Source organism: Nerophis lumbriciformis, linkage group LG12, assembly GCF_033978685.3.
Source record: "Nerophis lumbriciformis linkage group LG12, RoL_Nlum_v2.1, whole genome shotgun sequence".
NCBI classification, from domain to species: domain Eukaryota; kingdom Metazoa; phylum Chordata; class Actinopteri; order Syngnathiformes; family Syngnathidae; genus Nerophis; species Nerophis lumbriciformis.
The window spans coordinates 6,342,063-6,355,381 of record NC_084559.2 but is presented as its reverse complement, the minus strand read 5'-3'; the positions used below and the strand labels follow the sequence as shown (position 1 = coordinate 6,355,381).

Sequence of the window (13,319 nt, the reverse complement as noted above, 5' to 3'; positions counted from 1 at the left end):
GCTGTCAAGGCTGTACATCATTTGCGGAGCGTGCTCCAGTTTCAGAGAAAAAGACGGAATTAGATCATATTCATGATGCAATTAAACACTTCAGTGGGAATCGATGTAAAACCGATGAGCCCTGAAAACAATGCATATGGCTGAGAACATTAGAACACATTACCTTCCCTTGAATCCCTCGCTCCACGGATGCAATTTAAAATCCTCCACCACTCCACTCTCCGTTGCACCAGATTCATAACACATGGCGATAATAAATGAAATTTTCACAAAATTATTCAACTACTAAATTGCCCATGGTAAGTATCAGATGAAAGTGATGTGAATTATTAAGCAGGGAAAGTGTTTGTTCTCACCGCGGGTATGATAATTGGCCAAACGAAGAGCACGAGAGGGGCAGGTTATAGCATACTTGCCAACCCTCCCGGATTTTCCGGGAGACTCCCGAAATTCAGCGCCTCTCCCGAAAACCTCCCAGGATACATTTTCTCCCGAAAATCTCCCGAAATTCAGGCACACAATATAAACAAGCATACCTGCCCAATCACGTTATAACTGTAGAATGATGGAGGGCGAGTTCTTGGTTTCTTACGTGGGTTTATTGTTGGGCAGTTTCATTAATGTCCTCCCAGCGCGGCAACAACACACAACAACAGCATTTCGTCTACCATAAAGCAGTTCGTCTGCCGTAAACAGCAATGTTGTGACACTCTTAAACAGGACAATACTGCCATCTAGTGCATTTGATGAAAGCACTTTTTGCGTGCCACAAAGCAATGCATCGTCAGTGAGGGCGTTCAGCATGGTTAGAAAAATAGTGACAAATAGAACAAGGATGGACAATTCAACCCTTAACTCAACAATGAGTAGATGAGTGTTATGTGTGTGTATATGTGTAAATAAATGAACACTGAAATTCAAGTATTTCTTTTATTTATTTATATATTTATATTTATATATATATATATATATATATATATATATATACATATATATATATGAAATACTTGACTTAGTATTTCTTACATATATATATATATATTAGAGATGCGCGGTTTGCGGACACAACCGCGGAGTCCGCGGATTATCCGCGGATCGGGCGGTTGAAAAAAAAAAAAAAAAAGATTTTATCCGCGGGTCGGGTCGGGCGGTTGAAATTAAAAAAAAATTAGATTTTAAATAGATTCAGGCGGGTGGCAGTTAAACCAATTCGGAAATATATATACATAGTTAAATGTTGTTACCCACATACGAAAAACGAGCAGGCACCTGCAGCATATGCCACAACAGAAGAAGAAAAAAAAAAAGAGATGGACACTTTTACGGAGCGGAGAAGGGACACCTCGCCGGGGTCCGGGACCGAGGCCCCTTCCCCCGAGAGGGCCCCACCGGGAGCCGTAGTTGAGGTGATCCGCGAGAAGGGCCCGACGCACGTCCAGGGTCACCACCGCGCCCACCGCACCGACACCCCGCCTCGTCCGCCTTCGCCGCGGCCGGCGTCACGCGCAGCAGGTAAGCAGCTTACCTGCCCGCCACCCCCGTGGCCGGGGGCTCGTAACAGGGGTCACTCCGCGCGCTCCGCCCGCGCAGCTTACCTGCCCGCCACCCCCGTTGCCGGGGGCGCGTAACAGGGGTCACTCCGCGGTGGACGGTGGCCATGGAAGTCGGAACCCGCTAAAGAGTGTGTAGCAACCCACCTGCCGAATCAACTAGCCCTGAAAATGGATGGCGCTGGAGCGTCGGGCCCATACCCGGCCGTCGCCGGCAGCGAGAGCCGCGAGGGCTAGGCCGCGACGAGTAGGATGGCCGCCGCGGTGCGCGCTGAAGCCTCGGGCGCGAGCCCGGGTGGAGCCCCCGCGGGTGCGAGGGACATCGCACCTCCACGCGCTTGGAGGTGCGCTCAGCGCGGCTCCCAGATGATTGCGCACTGGTGTCTCCTTTCTTTAACAGGCAAAAGCTTTATAACCTCACTAATGCCTTGCATCGTCTATATTAGATATATAACAACGGGCGGGTGCGGGCGCGTGCAGTTCTGATTAAATGTTAGAAACGGGTGGATGGCGGATGGTTGACGACTTTTGTGATGCGGTTGCGGATGAAATAATTGCCTATCCGCGCATCTCTAATATATATATAAAATACTTGGTGAATCCTAGCTGTAAATATACTCCTCCCCTCTTAACCACGCCCCCAGCCACGCCCCCCACCCCCCACCTCCCGAAATCGGAGGTCTCAAGGTTGGCAAGTATGGGTTACAGTAAAAAAAAAAAAAACGCAGACTGAACATGTTGTAAAAACTGTTTGCTGCTTGAGCCTCCAGCTGAGTTGATTGTATTGACCATCTACCCAGGGCCAGCTGTGCTGGATTTCTTATGGACATCGAGATGAGAACATTACAGCGCTGCTGCATATTCACATGGAAACCTGCTACCGGGTTTTTGTGTCGACAGGCTCCCGATACTACGCCACCTCACTGCCTTTGACATAATCCGTAAGACAGCGGAGCGCACGGCGTATCACATCAACTCCCTGTCACGCTCCTCTCCACGACCATCAGACTTAACTCTCACTGGCTTACAGACAGCTTAGGTAAAATTGGGCAAACAAAAAGCAAAGCAAAAGATGTATATGTTTTCAAACCATTTCAAATGTTTCTAACTCCGTTACTATCCACTTGATTTTCTATTGTTATCGAACTCTAAAGCAGCTGCAGGGGAACTGCACTTTTTTTTTAAAAATTGCCTATTATTCACAATCCTCATCAATGTTCCCTCTAATTTTTCATGTGTGTGAGCAATCGCAAAAACTCCCTGAGCATTGAGTGGAGCCCATGTGAGCAACATCAGACGTGCACACTGTGGCTACACCAGCAGCACACCTGTCCCAAACCTGACTAAACAAGTTCAATATCCATCCATTCATCCATTTTCTACCGCTTGTCCCTTTCGGGGTCAGCTGAAAGCGGGGTACACCCTGGACAAGTCCCCACCTCATCGCAGGGCCAACACAGATAGACAGAAAACATTCTCTTATTATTATAATCAAATGACAGCAGTCATTTCCATTTCTAATATAAGTGTTTAGGCCCACTTACAATGACAATAACAAAAAATATTGTTTTTCATGAACTGTATACTTGTATTGTTTGTCTGGGTGGAGGTCCTGCTTTGGAAATAATTTGTACCCCTTTCAGACATTGCATTTAGTTCCCATTAAAGGGGAACATTATCACCAGACCTATGTAAGCGTCAATATATACCTTGATGTTGCAGAAAAAAAGACCATATATTTTTTTAACCGATTTCCGAACTCTAAATGGGTGAATTTTGACGAATTAAACGCCTTTCTATTATTCGCTCTCGGAGCGATGACGTCACGTTATTTACATGTTAGAATTCATCAAAAATAATAATACATCCGTCGTCTTGTCTCTCATAATGATTGTGAACGATAGGCAAACGATGGGTGTTCTTGAGTTTAAAACAACGGTGGGAAGATCGATACAAATATCAACAGTAATGGTACCAAGTATAGTATCAGTATATTGTCAATGCTACAAGGGTTAAATCATTATTTGTTATAATCAACAAATCTCTAGTAATTTTTGTTATTTCTGTAATTTTTGTAGTTTTTGTTATTTCTTACAAAGGGTTAGGGTTAACCCTAATCCTAATCCTTTGGCCCCCCGAGTCAAAATAATTGCCCAGGCCTGCTTTACGCCGATTCTGTTTGCTAATGATACAAATTTGATTCTAACTCACAAGAAATTTGAAAACCTCATTAGGGAAGCACATTCTGGTGTAGCCGTGCTATCTGAATGGTTTCTTGTTAATAGGCTATCACTAAGTCCAACTTTATTGTGTTCGCAAGCAAAAACAAAACATACTGTAAACAGAGTGATACGATTTCTATTGGAGGAATCGAAATGACGGTAGTCAAGTTTCATTCCCCAAATTTCTAGGTATCCTAGGGGATGAAAGAATGGTCATGGACAGAACACATAGGTTCAGTAACCAACAAAGTGCCAAGATCTCTTGGTATCGTCAGAAGAATGAGAGCTTTGGTTCATCAGGCATGCCTCTTAACTCTTTATTCCACTTTATTCCATATCTTATCTATTGCAATATTGTCTGGGCTAGTACATATCCATCAAGTTTACACTAATTACTCAGTATGCAAAAGAAATGTGTAAGAATAGCTACATCCTCTAACTAGTTGGCTTCCTCTGCTCCTCTGTTTAGGAAACTAAAGGTACAATCTATTTATGATATCAACACAGTTATTTTATCTGTAAATGTACTTACCTCCCTAATACGCTTCCTACACCTTTCAAAGATTATTTTAAGACCAATTCGCAAGTTCATGATCATAAAACTAGACAAACTGATAATCTCCGTCCTATCTTTGGCCGTATCACTCTTAGCTAGTTTTCCATTAAAGGGGAACATTATCACCAGACCTATGTAAGCGTCAATATATACCTTGATGTTGCAAAAAAAAGACCATATTTTTTTAACACAACGTGACGTCACATCGGGAAGCAATCCGCCATTTTCTCAAACACCGAGTCAAATCAGCTCTGTTATTTTCCGTTTTTTCGACTGTTTTCCGTACCTTGGAGACGTCATGCCTCGTCGGCGTGTTGTCGGAGGGTGTAACAACACGAACAGGGACGGATTCAAGTTGCACCAGTGGCCCAAAGATGCGAAAGTGGCAAGAAATTGGACGTTTGTTCCGCACACTTTACCGACGAAAGCTATGCTACGACAGAGATGGCAAGAATGTGTGGATATCCTGCGACACTCAAAGCAGATGCATTTCCAACGATAAAGTCAAAGAAATCTGCCGCCAGACCCCCAGGAAAAGAGAGCGGATGAGGGTATGTCTACAGAATATATTAATTGATGAAAACTGGGCTGTCTGCACTCTCAAAGTGCATGTTGTTGCCAAATGTATTTCATATGCTGTAAACCTAGTTCATAGTTGTTAGTTTCCTTTAATGCCAAACAAACACATACCAATCGTTGGTTAGAAGGCGATCGCCGAATTCGTCCTCGCTTTCTCCCGTGTCGCTGGCTGTCGTGTCGTTTTCGTCGGTTTCGCTTGCATACGGTTCAAACCGATATGGCTCAATAGCTTCAGTTTCTTCTTCAATTTCTTTTTCGCTACCTGCCTCCACACTACAATCATCTGTTTCAATACATGCGTAATCTGTTGAATCGCTTAAGCCGCTGAAATCCGAGTCTGAATCCGAGCTAATGTCGCTATAATTTGCTGTTCTATCCGCCATGTTTGTTTGTATCGGCATCACTATGTGACGTCACAGGAAAATGGACGGGTGTATATAACGATGGTTAAAATCAGGCACTTTGAAGCTTTTTTTAGGGATATTGCGTGATGGGTAAAATTTTGAAAAAAACTTCGAAAAATAAAATAAGCCACTGGGATCTGATTTTTAATGGTTTTAACCCTTCTGAAATTGTGATAATGTTCCCCTTTAAAACATTCACATGTTGCACAATGAGATGTAAGCAGGGGATCATGTGTACATTCCTGCAACTTCCTGTTTGTAAAAAATATATTTTTATTAGTATTTATTTAATATACTAACAGCATTTCATGATTAATAATTATAAATTAAGATTCCTAATAAATGACACTAGAATAAGCACACATGTGATTGGTAAATCATAGTGTAACGACCTGGAATTACACTTTATGTGTGGTGTTGGAGTTGTCCGACACCACACATCAGCTCAGAAAGCATAAGAACAAGTATATACATTTGATTATTTACAATCCGGGGAGGTGGGATGTGGTGGGGGGAGGGTGTTAGGCCAGGGTTGTAGCTGCCTGGAGGTGTTCTTTTAGTGCGGTTTTGAAGGAGAATAGAGATGCACTTTCTTTTACACCTGTTGGGAGTGCATTCCATATTGATGTGGCATAGAAGGAGAATGAGTTATGAGTTTGTTAGATCGGAATATGGGTTTAACGTGGTTAGTGGAGCTCCCCCTGGTGTTGTGGTTATGGCGGTCATTTACGTTATGGAAGTAGTTTGACATGTACTTCGGTATCAGGGAGGTGTAGCGGATTTTATAGACTAGGCTCAGTGCAAGTTGTTTTACTCTGTCCACCCTGAGCCAGCCCACTTTGGAGAAGTGAGTAGGAGTGAGGTGTGATCTAAAGTCACTTTTATCTGAGATTTTCGTCAAAACAAGCCTTTTCTTATACCGATCACACATGTCCAGTTGGCGGCTTCACAATAATAGCGCTACGCTTCACATCCGGTCTAACCAACAAAACAACGAAAAATCGTCTTACAATACAATCATGCTATTCTGTTATTCCGTAATAATTCAACCTTTTTTTTTTTTTTTTAACGTCACATACGGTAAACCGGACTTGGAAGCAAAGTAAACACTCAATTTGCCTATATCAATAAAGAAAAATTTGTACGAATTAAAATGGAAAAAAATAAACAAATTGGGCTGTATGAATCCATAACAATATGTAATGTTTCTTCTGCTAGGAATGTATGTTTTTCAGTTTAAAAACAATTAAAATTGGTTAAACCAGTGTTTTTCAACCACTGTGCCGCGGCACACTAGTGTGCTGTGAGATACAGTCTGGTGTGCCGTGGGAGATTATCTAATTTCACCTATTTGGGTTAAAAATATTTTTGGCAAACCGGTAATTATAGTCTGCAAATGATGTGTTGTTGTTGAGTGTCGGTGCTGTCTAGAGCTCGGCAGAGTAACCGTGTCATACTCTTCCATATCAGTAGGTGGCAGCAGGTAGCTAATTGCTTTGTAGATGTCGGAAACAGCGAGAGGCATTGTGGAGGTAAATAGGTATCTAATACTTAAACCAAAAATAAACAAAAGGTGAGTGCCCCTAAGAAAAGGCATTGAAGCTTAGGGAAGGCTATGCAGAACAAGACTAAAACTGAACTGGCTGCAAAGTAAACAAAAAAAGAATGCTGGACGACAGCAAAGACTTACTGTGGAGCAAAGACGGCGTCCGCAAAGTACATCCGAACATGACATGACAATCAACAATGTCCCCACAAAGAAGGATAAAAACAACTGAAATCTTCTTGATTGCTAAAACAAAGTAGATGCGGGAAATATCGCTCAAAGGAAGACATGAAAATACCAAAAAAATGAGAAGAAGCCACCAAAATAGGATCGCAAGACAAAAACTAAAACACTACACACAGGAAAACCGCAAACAAGTCCAAATAAGTCAGGGTGTGATGTGACAGGTGGTGACAGTACACCTACTTTGAGACAAGAGCTATATTGATGCATGCTTGGTTATGCTTTAAAGTCATATCCAACAATTGCGACGACGACTTTTTACTGTCAACTGAGTTTTGTTTTTTACTGATGTCTGCTGGTGGTGTGCCTTCGGATTTTTTCAACGCAAAAAATGTGCCTTGGCTCAAAAACGGTTGAAAAACTGCAATTTATACTGCAATATAAATGATAACCATGATCATTTTGGTCACAATGACTGTGATTTGACATTTTTATATCATTACACCCCTACTTTGGAGTAATATGACTCCAGTAAAAGTCATCCAAATAATTACTTGAGTAAGTTTTCAGTGAAACAAAGTACTCAAGCACTGTTAAATAACTTCTGATGTATTTAGCAGCTATTTTTAATGGTTTTTACAGTCTGAAAAACACTTGTCTAACATACTGTATGTGTCGGCCGGAGACTTGTGTCTTGCACCCAGCTGATGTGTGAGCGTCTTTTGCACTCCTTGTACCGTATAGCTCCTCGCCCCTCTGACTGTATCCTGACAACATTTGAGGGCCGAGGCACTTTATGCTGACCTGGCTGCTCACCTCTACGCCTGATGGACAGATTATAGGACCATTAAGCATAATTACTGTTTCAGAAATGGTTCGAAATTGCTGCACCTCTAGCCTTTGTATTGTAAAGTACTAAAATTTTGAATGCCATTACTTTTGCCCGTCCTTTTAAAGGGGAACTGCACTTTTTGGGGGAATTTTGCCTATTGTTCACAATCATTTTGAGCGACAAGACATATGTTGTTTTTTTTTAAATGCATTTTATTTCATAAATATGCGTAAATAAAAGACTGCTTACAATGGCGTTAAAGTGAGCTCATCTATTCCGCTGATAACGGCCAATAAATAACCATCCAATAAGTGCCAACAATACACCATTTACATTTTGTGACCTAAATTTTATTATTAGCGATATTGTTACTATAAGCAGACAAACTATTTTTAACCGCGCGTTTTCACAGAGAGCTGTTGTTGCTGCTATATTGACGTTGGTGAGCTACTTTCTCTTGCTTTGGAGCGGCATACAATTTTAGTCTAATCTTGATCATAAATAATGCTTTTCACCTTGATAGTAGAAGGAGGAGGACCTAAGCTGACTTTGATTGATTGATTGATTGATTGAAACTTTTATTAGTAGATTGCACAGTACAGTACATATTCCGTACAATTGACCACTAAATGGTAACACCCGAATACGTTTTTCAACTTGTTTAAGTCGGGGTCCACATTAATCAATTCAAGGTACAATCAAACACTTTTATGTTAAAATACTGAACAGATGTTTATTGGGATAAGGTAAACATCTGTTCAGTATTTTAACATAAAATTGTTTGATTGTGAGGCATTAAAAGCCACAAAATGCAACGTGTCCATCAGACCCACAAACGCTGGCTGAGTAACAACAATATGAACATTACACAAGGGTTAAGTGCGCCTTATAGTCCGAAAAATACAGTATTTGTTTTTGTAGGATCAATGTTCCCTCTAAGGTGCGCGCCTGTGCAATTGCGCACTGCTCAAGCGTCCTCTGCGCACGGCAAATCTATGCCACGCACAAAATCAAATAAAAAAAATAAGCGCATAACAATTTTCGACACGACACGGACACGACAGAAAACAGTTTTCGTCATCATTGTTCAAATATCGTAACGTCTGTCGAGACGCTTTGAAGACATGAATGTCCATTTCTCTGATGATATAATTGTTGATGACTGAAGTGCTGATATCAATCAAACCTGTTATGTTACAGCCTTATACTGAAATTGAATAAATGAATGTTAAAACTCTACAGACAGTAACTCATAACAACAATGTATTTTTTTTCATGCAAATGTATTAAAAATGTAAAAACCACATGTACATAAGTATTCACAGCCTGATCTTTGGGCAGTTTCACCCATTCCTGTTGGTTTTCATCCAGGTTGTCTCTGTACTTTGCTGCTGAAGTATTGAGCATAGGCTGTGAATTCTTATGTACATGCGATTTTTATGTGTTTTATTTTAATACATTTGCTGAATTTTCAACAACAACAAAAACTTTTCACACATTGTCTCGATGCGGTATTGTCTGGAGAATTTTGAGGACAAAAATGAATGTATTCTGTTTTTGAATAAGGCTGTCACATAACAAAATGTGGGAAAAAAGTGAAGCTCTGTCAATACTTTCCAGATTCACTTCATATGTTCGCAACTAATCACCGTGATCGACCTGAAAATGTATCATGATCATCGATCACAATCTTAATTTGACTAATTCAGCGCTGTTAGGTCCAACTAATGGACTGGCACCCCGCCATCAGCAGAAGATTAATATGGCACATTTGAAGTACTGAAAGCGTTTTGACACCATTGTTACACTACTTTACTACAGTATCTTGCTCAAGGATACTTCAAAATGCTCACAGGGGGACTGAGGATGGAACTTGCAACCACTGAGTTGGGGGCCAACCACTCTTCCAGCTGAGCCATGCTGCCCCAGTACTTTGGGTTTACACCAGGACTGTGACCAATTATCTGGACATGGGGTGCCCATTACGTCGTTCGCGAGCTACCAGTCGATGGCACAGGGTGTGTCAGTCGATCGCCAGCCAGGCGTTAAAAAATAGTCCTAAAAATGAGCAATCATCAATCTTCACTTTCATCACTTGAAATGACATGTGCGGCACCCGAGGATCTTGTGAGATGACGCTGGCTGCTGCCAGCTTAGTGTGAAGAAAAATACGACTGACAGGAAGGTGAGAAAATGTTTTTGTTTTTTCAAACGACTCTCGCTGCCGTACCTGCCATCAAAAGCCTAAAGACCGAACGCACAGTTCCTGTCTTCACAATGAAAGTGCTGCTACATCCTGCCTGGGCTAACAAAATAAGAGTCTCTGAAATCTAGCAAGCTAGTTTGCCGCCAATGTATTTCTTGTAAAGTGTGTAAAAACAAATGTGAAAGTTGGAAAAATAAGATGGCAAAAACCAACCACTTTTATGTGGTATTGGACTAAATGGAGGGCTTTTTTTTGTCCTTTATCAGGACTACTCTGAATCATTTCTGATTCCAATCACAGCAAGTCATCAGAATCAGGTAATATACCAACTTATATTCTTGTCTTCATGAAAGAAAGGAACCTATATGTTGTGGTCATGATTATGGTTTGAGTTTATTTCGAACATGTATTCAATTACAACATGGTACATGTGTTAAAACATGCTTGTATTTTTATTAAGCACCTTTAACATGTTAACAAAACACATATGTTTCCTTTAAATAATTGTAAACTAGGTGTTTATTACAATCCTTTAGTTTTCAACATGTAAAATCATTTACAAACATCATTCTATTCACATTCTACAGAGGCACTCTTGAAAGCCTACTGACCAACTGCATCTCTGTCTGGACTAGAGCCTTCAGTCCCTCAGACTGGAAGTCTCTGCAGAGAGTGGTGAGGACAGCGGAAAAGATCATCAGGACTCCTCTTCCTCCTATCCAGGAGATGGCAAAAAGCCGCTGCCTGACCAGGGCTCCGAAAATCTGCAGAGACTCCTCCCACCCCCACCAAGGACTGTTTTCACTGCTGGACTCTAGAAAGAGGTTCCCCTGCCTCCGTAGCAGAACCTCCAGGTTCTGTAACAGCTTCTTCTCTCGGGTCATAAGACTCTTGAACGCATCATAATAATCCTCTCAATTCCCCCCTAAAAATGGATTAACTGGCTGGAATATAAAGACAATATAACATACATCCATAAACGTGGATGCATATGCAAAAGTGCAATATATTTATCTGTATAGTAATCTATTTATTTATATCTGCACCTTATTGCCATTTTATCCTGCACTACCATTAGCTATCCATCCATCCATCCATCCATCCATCTTCTTCCGCTTATCCGAGGTCGGGTCGCGGGGGGAGCAGCCTAAGCAGGGAAGCCCAGACTTCCCTCTCCCCAGCCACTTCGTCCAGCTCTTCCCGGGGGATCCCGAGGCGTTCCCAGGCCAGCCGGGAGACATAGTCTTCCCAACGTGTCCTGGGTCTTCCCCGTGGCCTCCTACCGGTCGGACGTGCCCTAAACACCTCCCGAGGGAGGCGATCGGGTGGCATCCTGACCGGATGCCCGAACCACCTCATCTGGCTCCTCTCGATGTGGAGGAGCAGCGGCTTTACTTTGAGCTCCCCGCGGATGACAGAGCTTCTAACCCTATCTCTAAGGGAGAGCCCCGCCACCCGGCGGAGGAAACTCATTTTGGCCGCTTGTACCCGTGATCTTGTCCTTTCGGTCATAACCCAAAGCTCATGACCATAGGTGAGGATGGGAACGTAGATCGACCGGTAAATTGAGAGCTTCGCCTTCCGGCTCAGCTCCTTCTTCACCACAACGGATCGTTACAGCGTCCGCATTACTGAAGACGCCACGCATCTCACGATTCACTCTTCCCTCACTCGTGAACAAGACTCCGAGGTACTTGAACTCCTCCACTTGGGGCAGGGTCTCCTCCCCAACCCGGAGATGGCACTCCACCCTTTTCCGGGCGAGAACCATGGACTCGGACTTAGAGGTGCTGATTCTCATCCCAGTCGCTTCACCATTAGCTAATGAAATAAAATGTTGTTCTTATCTGTACTGTAAAGTTCAAATTTGAATGACAATAAAAAGGAAGTCTAAGTCTAAGTCTATTGCCTGTTCTCAAACTGATGTCCGTTCTGGTCCAGACACTGCAGACAACGCGAAGCGGTGGAATAGCACACATCATGAAACAATTCCCTTGGTATTTGCATGCATTCACGTTCAATGGTTGCTCTCAATTCAAAGACTGTTGCAGGTCTCATTGCACAAACCTTGTCCTTTTTGGGTATCCCCATAAAAAGAAGTCTAGTGGTGTGAGGTCTGGTGAACGTGGAGGGTTTTCAACAAAACTCCTCTGTCCAGAGCTGCTGGGGTGAAGATCAGCACCTCCAAATAGAAAGTAATACATAATGTGCAGGCAATTGCTATTATGAGCTATGTCAACAACCCATTTTGTTGACATGAGTCAGCCAATCTGAGTGATCTAGACTTCACAGAACCAAGAGCAAGGATTTGGAGCCCATACCAAAACAAGGGATAACAAACACCAACTTTGTACTTAAAGTCATTTGTACTCCCCTCAGGCACTTGACGATCTCCAAACCTAGCAGATATAAATCCTAATCCCAGCTGTGCATCTTCTGTATTTATCATCATGAACAAAGCCTTCTCCCGTCACCATTTCATAGGCCACAGAGACAAAAGAGGAGGTTGAGGCAATTCACTGCTAGACTTAGTCGTGTTGATACTTTCACAGACAGCACTGTGCATAGATCTCACCCCTACCTAGTGGCATCAATACAGAGTGACTTGTGCTTTTATGATTGCCTTGTTTTATTCTTTTGGCTTGGCTTTTTCCTCTTGTACTAACACCACTAATAAGACAGACAAGTTAGGACAGCAGAGGCATTGTCTCTATAAGCGCATGAGGCAGTGGGATCAGTGATGTCCTTTTCCTTTTCCCCACTTTATTAGCCCAGCGGCACATTATTGTTTATACTAGCCGGCATTGTATGTTTGCTGAGAACAATTACAGTATGACAAATGATCCGTCACTGCCATCCATCAGGTCCGAGCTGACAGGAATCCTATAGACTGGGCAGCCATTCTTCCCCCGCTTGAGATCTCTGGGGTCCCATGCTTTAGTATCCATGACAACGTGCAAGCCACTTGCCACGCTTGCCACTTCACAGTGAGAGATGAGTGCCCGTGAGTGGCTTTGAAAATTAGCCTTTGACACCCTATGTTCCACTGCGCTCTCGCCCTCCAAGCCTAAAGTCCAGCCCCTTTGGAGCCCCTAAGAACAGTCGAAGCTATGTTTCACATTCTAGCCTGCACAAACACAGACAACCTCTAGCATCAACAAAGCCATTTCCCATTTCCATGGTCAATTTCATTGTGCAAGATCTATACAATTCTCGATATTAACATCAACATTACTTACAA

General features: G+C 42.5%; 1 protein-coding gene across 1 annotated transcript in view; it reads right to left on the bottom strand.

The window, feature by feature from the left end:
• The window catches only part of LOC133595358 (homeobox protein cut-like 2), a 328,330-nt gene that overhangs the window by 236,363 nt on the left and 78,648 nt on the right, over positions 1–13,319 (bottom strand). The window lies entirely within an intron of this gene.